Raw genomic sequence first — 9256 nt, forward strand, 5'->3', positions numbered from 1 at the left:
TTTTCAGTGGAACAGAGGAGAATCAATTGAGATAGAGTTCTTGTCCGAAAGCTAATTCTGAGGTTTACAGCAAAACAGCCAACAGGAGCTTGGAGGGAAAAAGCAGTCCCACAACAATAGCCCAGCTCAAGACCCCCTAGAGACCAGAGAAGTTTGGAGCTTTAAAAGGTACGCTCTCTGTCTCACACACACACATTGCCATTCGCCTACAATACAGGTTCCAAACCCTGGTCCTGGAGAACCCTTACGCTGCACATCACATTTTAGTGTAATATATATGCCCATTTTGAATTCAACACGAGTCAAAAAAGTTCTGACAGGGGCAACAAGAAGACTGGTAAATTTGTGTAATGCTAAAAAAAACCACAGTGGAACATCTCACAAGTAAAAAAGAGCGTCTCAGAGGCTGAGTCCTCAGAAGTAGAGAGGGGTAGGTGGTTCACCACTCTGTGAAAAACTGCACAATTAAATAGTGCAACCATTCAAGTACAAAAAGTTTCTCAATGTAATACAGCAAAAAACTTGGAGATTTTATCATCTAGGGGACATAACATCATTAAAAGATTCAGAGAATCCAGAGAAATCTCTGTATGCAATATTGGATGGCTGTGATCTACAGGCCCTCAGGCAGCGTTGAAACGGAGTTGATCCAGCATCTAGTTTCAACGGATTTTCAACGTTGATTCAACGTGGAACAGTATGTGCACTTTTCCGTTGAATCAACGTCAAAAATCAACGTTGATTCAACAGTTCTGCGTTGAGCTGAACAACTGTTAGTCACCTTTGTTTCAACGTTACTTTGCTATCTGGGTATGCAGTATTATCTCAACCTGAACATACAATAAAAAGGCTTTTCTGCCATCAAATACCATTTCTCGATTAAGGAACTGTCCTAAAATCACAATTTTATGAGACAGAACCCTAAAGCATTTACTTGAGTGACCAAATCTGTACAATAATGAAATCGTCGTTGAATACGCTCAGATACACTGAAAAGGCGTTTCCAGCACTCCAGAAGCGCTGAAAAGCTTTAGAAAGGCTGGAACCACTGTCCAGTATTCTCTTAAAGTGAAGACATTATAATGATTCTAAAAAGGCTTTTCTGCCATGAAATATCCATTTACTCTAAAGGAACTTACCAAAAATCACATTTTCTTGAGACTGAATTCCAAAGCTTTAACATGGGTGACCAAATCTGTACAATAATGAAGTTGTCGTTGTATACACTCAGATACACTGAAAAGGCGTTTCCAGCACTCCTGCAGTGCTCAAACGCTTTAGAAAGCCTAGAACAGCTGTGCAGTATTCTCTTAACGTGCAGACATAAAAGTCGATATGCTTAACATAAAAAAATGTTTTCCATTGTTATAGCAGAGTTGCTTTGGAATTCTGCTACACATGACTGTAGTAAACCAGCACCTACCAGTACCGTTAATTGATTCCAGCGCCGTTAATTGATTCACAAAGGGTTGAGATTTTACCTGGAAAGCATTTTTTTTTTCAGACCCCTTAAAATCCGAACGCTGACTCAAACAAACATATATCCAGAGATTTTTATCGCTAATAACACCAGAGAATTTTGAGAAATGTTGTACATGTTTGCAACTTCATCATTGTTTACAAGCTTTGAAAGGGTCTCTTTCAAGTAAATACGTACTTTATTCAAAACATACTTATTTATATTGATTTCTTAACACAATTGGAAGTGTACAGTAGTAGTATTATTGTTAGTAGTAGTAATGATAATAATAATAATATTAATAATAATAATAATAGAAGGATGTGATTATACTTAAGTAGCACATAAATTATATTCACATAACACTGAGTGAAAAATGTTTGTTTTTTGTACAGATTAACTCTGCTGAAGGGGTACCGTTTCACTAAAGCAGGAAAGAATCAATGGAGATGGAGTCTGAGGTTTAAAGAAAATGACCAACAGGTGCTTGATGGGGAGAAGCTACCCCTCCACAAGTGAGTGTTTATATATATATATATATATATATATATACATATATATATATATATATATATATATATATATATACACACACGGTCTGCGTTATTTGGTACACCTACCTACACTCAGGCTACACTCACTGTCAATTTTTTAGGTCCACTTACCAAACAGGAGCACTTTGTACATCAGATTGTAGTCCTTCTGTTTCTCTGCATACTGTATTAGTTTCCTTTTACCCTGATATTCAGTGGTCAGGACCCCCACAGGACCACCACAAAGCAGGTATTATTTGGGTGGTAGATGATTCTCTGCACTGCAGTGACACTAACGTGGCGGTGACATGGTAGTGGAATGTTATTGCGTGTTATGTGTGCTGCACTAAGTGGATCACACACAACAGCTTTTTTAACTATTCAGAGTCACTGCCGGCTGAGATCAGTTGGCCAACCAAATATGTCCACTGTTTTGTGTCCAGAAACTGACCACTGATTAGATCAAGAGGAAAACTAATGCAAACTGTGCAGCAACAGATGAGCTGTAGTCTACTACTTTACATGTACAAGGTGAAACGACAAGGTAGTTGTGTCTAAAGCAGCAGACAGTGGAAGAGGAGCTAACAAAGTATGCAGAGAAACAGATGGATCACAGTCTGTAATTGTAGAACTACAAAGTGCACCTGTATGGTAAGTGAAGCTGATACAGTGGACAGGGGTTTTATCTAATAAAGTGGCCACACACACACACACATAGTTGTATGCAAACATTGGGTTAATTTTCTGAGTGAAAATCAGTTCATATTTTTATGCACAAATACTGTGTATTTACTAAATTTAACATAAGATAAAACAACAAAATGTGACCCATGCAAATGTCATAGTGTGGTAAGCGTGGTCAATTTGTGGTGTTGTGGTCAATAAGTGGTCTGGAGGCTCCCCATTCAACACTCTTGGACATCAGAACTCAATTCCACAGTGCTCTGAAGTTTATTGTGGTTTTTGCACACAAAAGTATTTACACTCGCGAGAGAAAAATGAAAAGAAAACAAAACTGTAGCCAAATGACTCCACGGACTCCGCAGTCAGCATCCGGCAGCCATTTGCCTCACACAGAACTAAAGCGATTCTGTTGCATTGGGTCTGAGGCTGCGAAGCCACACAGACCTTCCCCAAACATACTTCAACTCCTCCATTGTCCCCCTTCCCTTTTAACCTGGTAGCTCCGCGCACATTAACTCTGGGTCATACCATTATCCACAGTCTAGGGCTGACAATAGAACAGACAATACACACATAAATCACCTATATACATACGTACAATGGCCATTTACTTCATATATACACGTGCACATTTATCTTAGAAATGATTGCTAAACTAGCTATATTTAACATTATATTTTCTTCTTTACAGGTACCAGCGACCTGGCTCCCACCTCGCCTGGGTCCCCCTGGACCTCAGGTAAGTATAAGTTTAAATTAATACAAAATCAAAAAATGCCTGTCAAAATAAAAGTCACCATAGTATTTATTGAGGAAAGGTGAATTGTAGTCCTGGTGATGTGTTAGGGTAACCTAACATCATCACACATAGCACATTTTATATTTTGTGTTTTATTTTTTCCAACATGTTAAACATGTTAAACAGGGATATTCAAACCTTTTGTACACACAGCCCTATGTTGATAATATTATGTTAGTAATATTATACCGAGTGAAAAATGTTTGTTTCTTGTACAGATAGGGGGGAAACAGTACCTTTTCAGTGGAACAGAGGAGAATCAATTGAGATAGAGTTCTTGTCCAAAAGCTAATTCTGAGGTTTACAGCAAAACAGCCAACAGGAGCTTGGAGGGAAAAAGCAGTCCCACAACAAAAGCCCAGCTCAAGACCCCCTAGAGACCAGAGAAGTTTGGAGCTTTAAAAGGTACGCTCTCTGTCTCACACACACACATTGCCATTCGCCTACAATACAGTTCCAAACCCTGGTCCTGGAGAACCCTTACGATGCACATTTTAGTGTTTCTTTTTTTTTAATATATATGCCCATTTTGAATTCAACACGAGTCAAAAAAGTTCTGACAGGGGCAACAAGAAGACTGGTAAATTTGTGTAATGCTAAAAAAAACCCACAGTGGAACATCTCACAAGTGAAAAAGAGCATCTCAGAGGCTGAGTCCTCAGAAGTAGAGAGGGGTAGGTGGTTCACCACTCTGTGAAAAACTGCACAATCAAATAGTGCAACCATTCAAGTACAAAAAGTTTCTCAATGTAATACAGCAAAAAACTTGGAGATTTTATCATCTAGGGGACATAACATCATTAAAAGATTCAGAGAATCCAGAGAAATCTCTGTATGCAATATTGGATGGCTGTGATCTACAGGCCCTCAGGCAGCGTTGAAACGGAGTTGATCCAGCATCTAGTTTCAACGGATTTTCAACGTTGATTCAACGTGGAACAGCATGTGCACTTTTCCGTTGAATCAACGTCAAAAAAAATCAACGTTGATTCAACAGTTCTGCGTTGAACTGGACAACTGTGAATCACCGTTGATTCAACGTTACTTTGCTATCTGGGTATGCAGTATTATCTGAACCTGAACATACAATAAAAAGGCTTTTCTGCCATCAAATACCATTTCTCGATTAAGGAACTGACCTAAAATCACAATTTTATGAGACAGAACCCTAAAGCGTTTACTTGAGTGACCAAATCTGTACAATAATGAAACCGTCGTTGAATACGCTCAGATACACTGAAAAGGTGTTTCCAGCACTCCAGAAGCGCTGAAAAGCTTTAGAAAGGCTGGAACCACTGTCCAGTATTCTCTTAAAGTGAAGACATTATAATGATTCTAAAAAGGCTTTTCTGCCATGAAATATCCGTTTACTCTAAAGGAACTTACCAAAAATCACATTTTCTTGAGACTGAATTCCAAAGCTTTAACATGGGTGACCAAATCTGTACAATAATGAAGTCGTCGTTGTATACACTCAGATACACTGAAAAGGCGTTTCCAGCACTCCTGCAGTGCTCAAACGCTTTAGAAAGCCTAGAACAGCTGTGCAGTATTCTCTTAACGTGAAGACATAAAAGTCGATATGCTTAACATAAAAAAATGTTTTCCATTGTTATAGCAGAGTTGCTTTGGAATTCTGCTACACATGACTGTAGTAAACCAGCACCTACTAGTACCGTTAATTGATTCCAGCACCGTTAATTGATTCACAAAGGGTTGAGAAATGCCTGGAAAGCATTTTTTTTTTCAGACCCCTTAAAATCCGAACACTGACTCAAACAAACATATATCCAGAGATTTTTATCGCTAATAACACCAGAGAATTTTGAGAAATGTTGTACATGTTTGCAACTTCATCATTGTTTACAAGCTTTGAAAGGGTCTCTTTCAAGTAAATACGTACTTTATTCAAAACATACTTATTTATATTAATTTCTTAACACAATTGAAAGTGTACAGTAGTAGTATTATTGTTAGTAGTAGTAATGATAATAATAATAATAATAATAATAGAAGGATGTGATTATACTTAAGTAGCACATAGATTATATTCACATAACACTGAGTGAAAAATGTTTGTTTTTTGTACAGATTAACTCTGCTGAAGGGGTACCGTTTCACTAAAGCAGGAAAGAATCAATGGAGATGGAGTCTGAGGTTTAAAGAAAATGACCAACAGGTGCTTGATGGGCAGAAGCTATCCCACCACAAGTGAGTGTATGTATATATATATATATATATATATATATATATATATATATATATATACACACACACAGTCTGCGTTATTTGGTACACCTACCTACACTCAGGCTACACTCACTGTCAATTTTTTAGGTCCACTTACCAAACAGGAGCACTTTGTACATCAGATTGTAGTCCATCTGTTTCTCTGCATACTGTATTAGTTTCCTTTTACCCTGATATTCAGTGGTCAGGACCCGCCACAGGACCACCACAAAGCAGGTATTATTTGGGTGGTAGATGATTCTCTGCACTGCAGTGACACTAACGTGGCGGTGACATGGTAGTGGAATGTTATTGCGTGTTATGTGTGCTGCACTAAGTGGATCACACACAACAGCTTTTTTAACTATTCAGAGTCACTGCTGGCTGAGAACAGTTGGCCAACCAAATATGTCCACTATTGAGGAAAGGTGAATTGTAGTCCTGGTGATGTGTTAGGGTAACCTAACATCATCACACATAGCACATTTTATATTTTGTGTTTTATTTTTTCCAACATGTTAAACATGTTAAACAGGGATATTCAAACCTTTTGTACACACAGCCCTATGTTGATAATATTATGTTAGTAATATTATACCGAGTGAAAAATGTTTGTTTCTTGTACAGATAGGGGGGAAACAGTACCTTTTCAGTGGAACAGAGGAGAATCAATTGAGATAGAGTTCTTGTCCAAAAGCTAATTCTGAGGTTTACAGCAAAACAGCCAACAGGAGCTTGGAGGGAAAAAGCAGTCCCACAACAAAAGCCCAGCTCAAGACCCCCTAGAGACCAGAGAAGTTTGGAGCTTTAAAAGGTACGCTCTCTGTCTCACACACACACATTGCCATTCGCCTACAATACAGTTCCAAACCCTGGTCCTGGAGAACCCTTACGATGCACATTTTAGTGTTTATATATATATGCCCATTTTGAATTCAACACGAGTCAAAAAAGTTCTGACAGGGGCAACAAGAAGACTGGTAAATTTGTGTAATGCTAAAAAAAACCCACAGTGGAACATCTCACAAGTGAAAAAGAGCATCTCAGAGGCTGAGTCCTCAGAAGTAGAGAGGGGTAGGTGGTTCACCACTCTGTGAAAAACTGCACAATCAAATAGTGCAACCATTCAAGTACAAAAAGTTTCTCAATGTAATACAGCAAAAAACTTGGAGATTTTATCATCTAGGGGACATAACATCATTAAAAGATTCAGAGAATCCAGAGAAATCTCTGTATGCAATATTGGATGGCTGTGATCTACAGGCCCTCAGGCAGCGTTGAAACGGAGTTGATCCAGCATCTAGTTTCAACGGATTTTCAACGTTGATTCAACGTGGAACAGCATGTGCACTTTTCCGTTGAATCAACGTCAAAAAAAATCAACGTTGATTCAACAGTTCTGCGTTGAACTGGACAACTGTGAATCACCGTTGATTCAACGTTACTTTGCTATCTGGGTATGCAGTATTGTCTCAAACTGAACATACAATGAAAAGGCTTTGCTGCCGTCAAATACCATTTCTCGATTAAGGAACTGACCTAAAATCACAATTTTATGAGACAGAACCCTAAAGCGTTTACTTGAGTGACCAAATCTGTACAATAATGAAATCGTCGTTGAATACGCTCAGATACACTGAAAATCAGGATCACACACAACAGCTTTTTTAAGTATTCAGAGTCACTGCTGGCTGAGAACAGTTGGCCAACCAAATATGTCCACTATTGAGGAAAGGTGAATTGTAGTCCTGGTGATGTGTTAGGGTAACCTAACATCATCACACATAGCACATTTTATATTTTGTATTTTATTTTTTCCAACATGTCAAACATGTTAAATAGGGATATTCAAACCTTTTGTACACACAGCCCTATGTTGATAATATTATGTTAGTAATATTATACCGAGTGAAAAATGTTTGTTTCTTGTACAGATAGGGGGGAAACAGTACCTTTTCAGTGGAACAGAGGAGAATCAGTTGAGATAGAGTTCTTGTCCAAAAGCTAAGTCTGAGGCTTACGGCAAAACAGCCAACAGGAGCTTGGAGGAAAAACGCAGTCCCACAACAAAAGCCCAGCTCAAGACCCCCTAGAGACCAGAGAAGTTTGGAGCTTTAAAAGGTACGCTCTCTGTCTCACACACACACATTGCCATTCACCTACAATACAGGTTCCAAACCCTGGTCCTGGAGAACCCTTACGCTGCACACTTTAGTGTTAATATATATGCCCATTTTGAATTCAACACGAGTCAAAAAAGTTCTGACAGGGGCAACAAGAAGACTGGTAAATTTGTGTAATGCTAAAAAAAACCACAGTGGAACATCTCACAAGTAAAAAAGAGCGTCTCAGAGGCTAAGTCCTCAGAAGTAGAGAGGGGTAGGTGGTTCACAACTCTGTGAAAAACTGCACAATCAAATAGTGCAACCATTCAAGTACAAAAAGTTTCTCAATGTAATAGAGCAAAAAACTTGGAGATTTTATCATCTAGGGGACATAACATCATTAAAAGATTCAGAGAATCCAGAGAAATCTCTGTATGCAATATTGGATGGCTGTGATCTACAGGCCCTCAGGCAGCGTTGAAACGGAGTTGATCCAGCATCTAGTTTCAACGGATTTTCGACGTTGATTCAACGTGGAACAGCATGTGCACTTTTCCGTTGAATCAACGTCAAGAAAAATCAACGTTGATTCAACAGTTCTGCGTTGAACTGGACAACTGTGAATCACCATTGATTCAACGTTACTTTGCTATCTGGGAACCCAGTTATGTTCAAGTCAAACCACCTATGGCCAAGCCCACAGAACCAGACGCTCTGAATGGGGATGATAAATCCCCCCACCCTCCACAACCCCCCCGCATACGTCGTGTGCAATGGGAGAGCTACGGAGGACCTAGATGATCTCTGTCAGCGAGTGCTTCCCTGGCCATCGTGGAGATGACAGGCTAGCCAAAATGATAGACAGACAATTCCTTCACCTTGGATAGAGGCAGGGGAGAATAAAGCTGTTGGTGGAATGCATGCAGCAGCATTTGTGGCCATTCGTGTGCTAGCACATCTATCCCCAGAAGTGCTCTGTGGTCATGCAGAGTGAAGAACAGAGGGCACTGTACATTCTCTCTTGATGCAAACAGATCTACTTGTTGCTCTTAAGTCAGAATTAGCACACTACAGACTGGACCGCCGCTCCAGCGCTATCTTTCTGCTAAGTTCCTAAATCAACCAAAAACGGTAAGTTCCTGCAATACCATGGCTACTGCTGCAGAGTGTGGCATGTTTAGTTGAATCACCTTTTCTACTATATGGATGAATGAATAGTGCTGTTTTTGTGCTACGTGCCAGTCTAGTTAGCGTCGCACACACGTGGTGGAACAAGGGAATGGACCAGCTAGCATTGTAGCAGTTGGTGGAGCATCTGGGGATTATAAGGGACATGACAGCGACTAGAACTTCACCCGTTGCTAGCAGCCCTGGGTGCCTTTAGGGAGAGTCAGCACCCCTAGACTACGGCGTAGGGCAGAGCCCTCCAGCGGGGTGAATGGATGAC

Source organism: Colossoma macropomum, unplaced genomic scaffold (assembly GCF_904425465.1).
Source record: "Colossoma macropomum unplaced genomic scaffold, Colossoma_macropomum, whole genome shotgun sequence".
In the NCBI taxonomy this organism is placed as follows: Eukaryota; Metazoa; Chordata; class Actinopteri; order Characiformes; family Serrasalmidae; genus Colossoma; species Colossoma macropomum.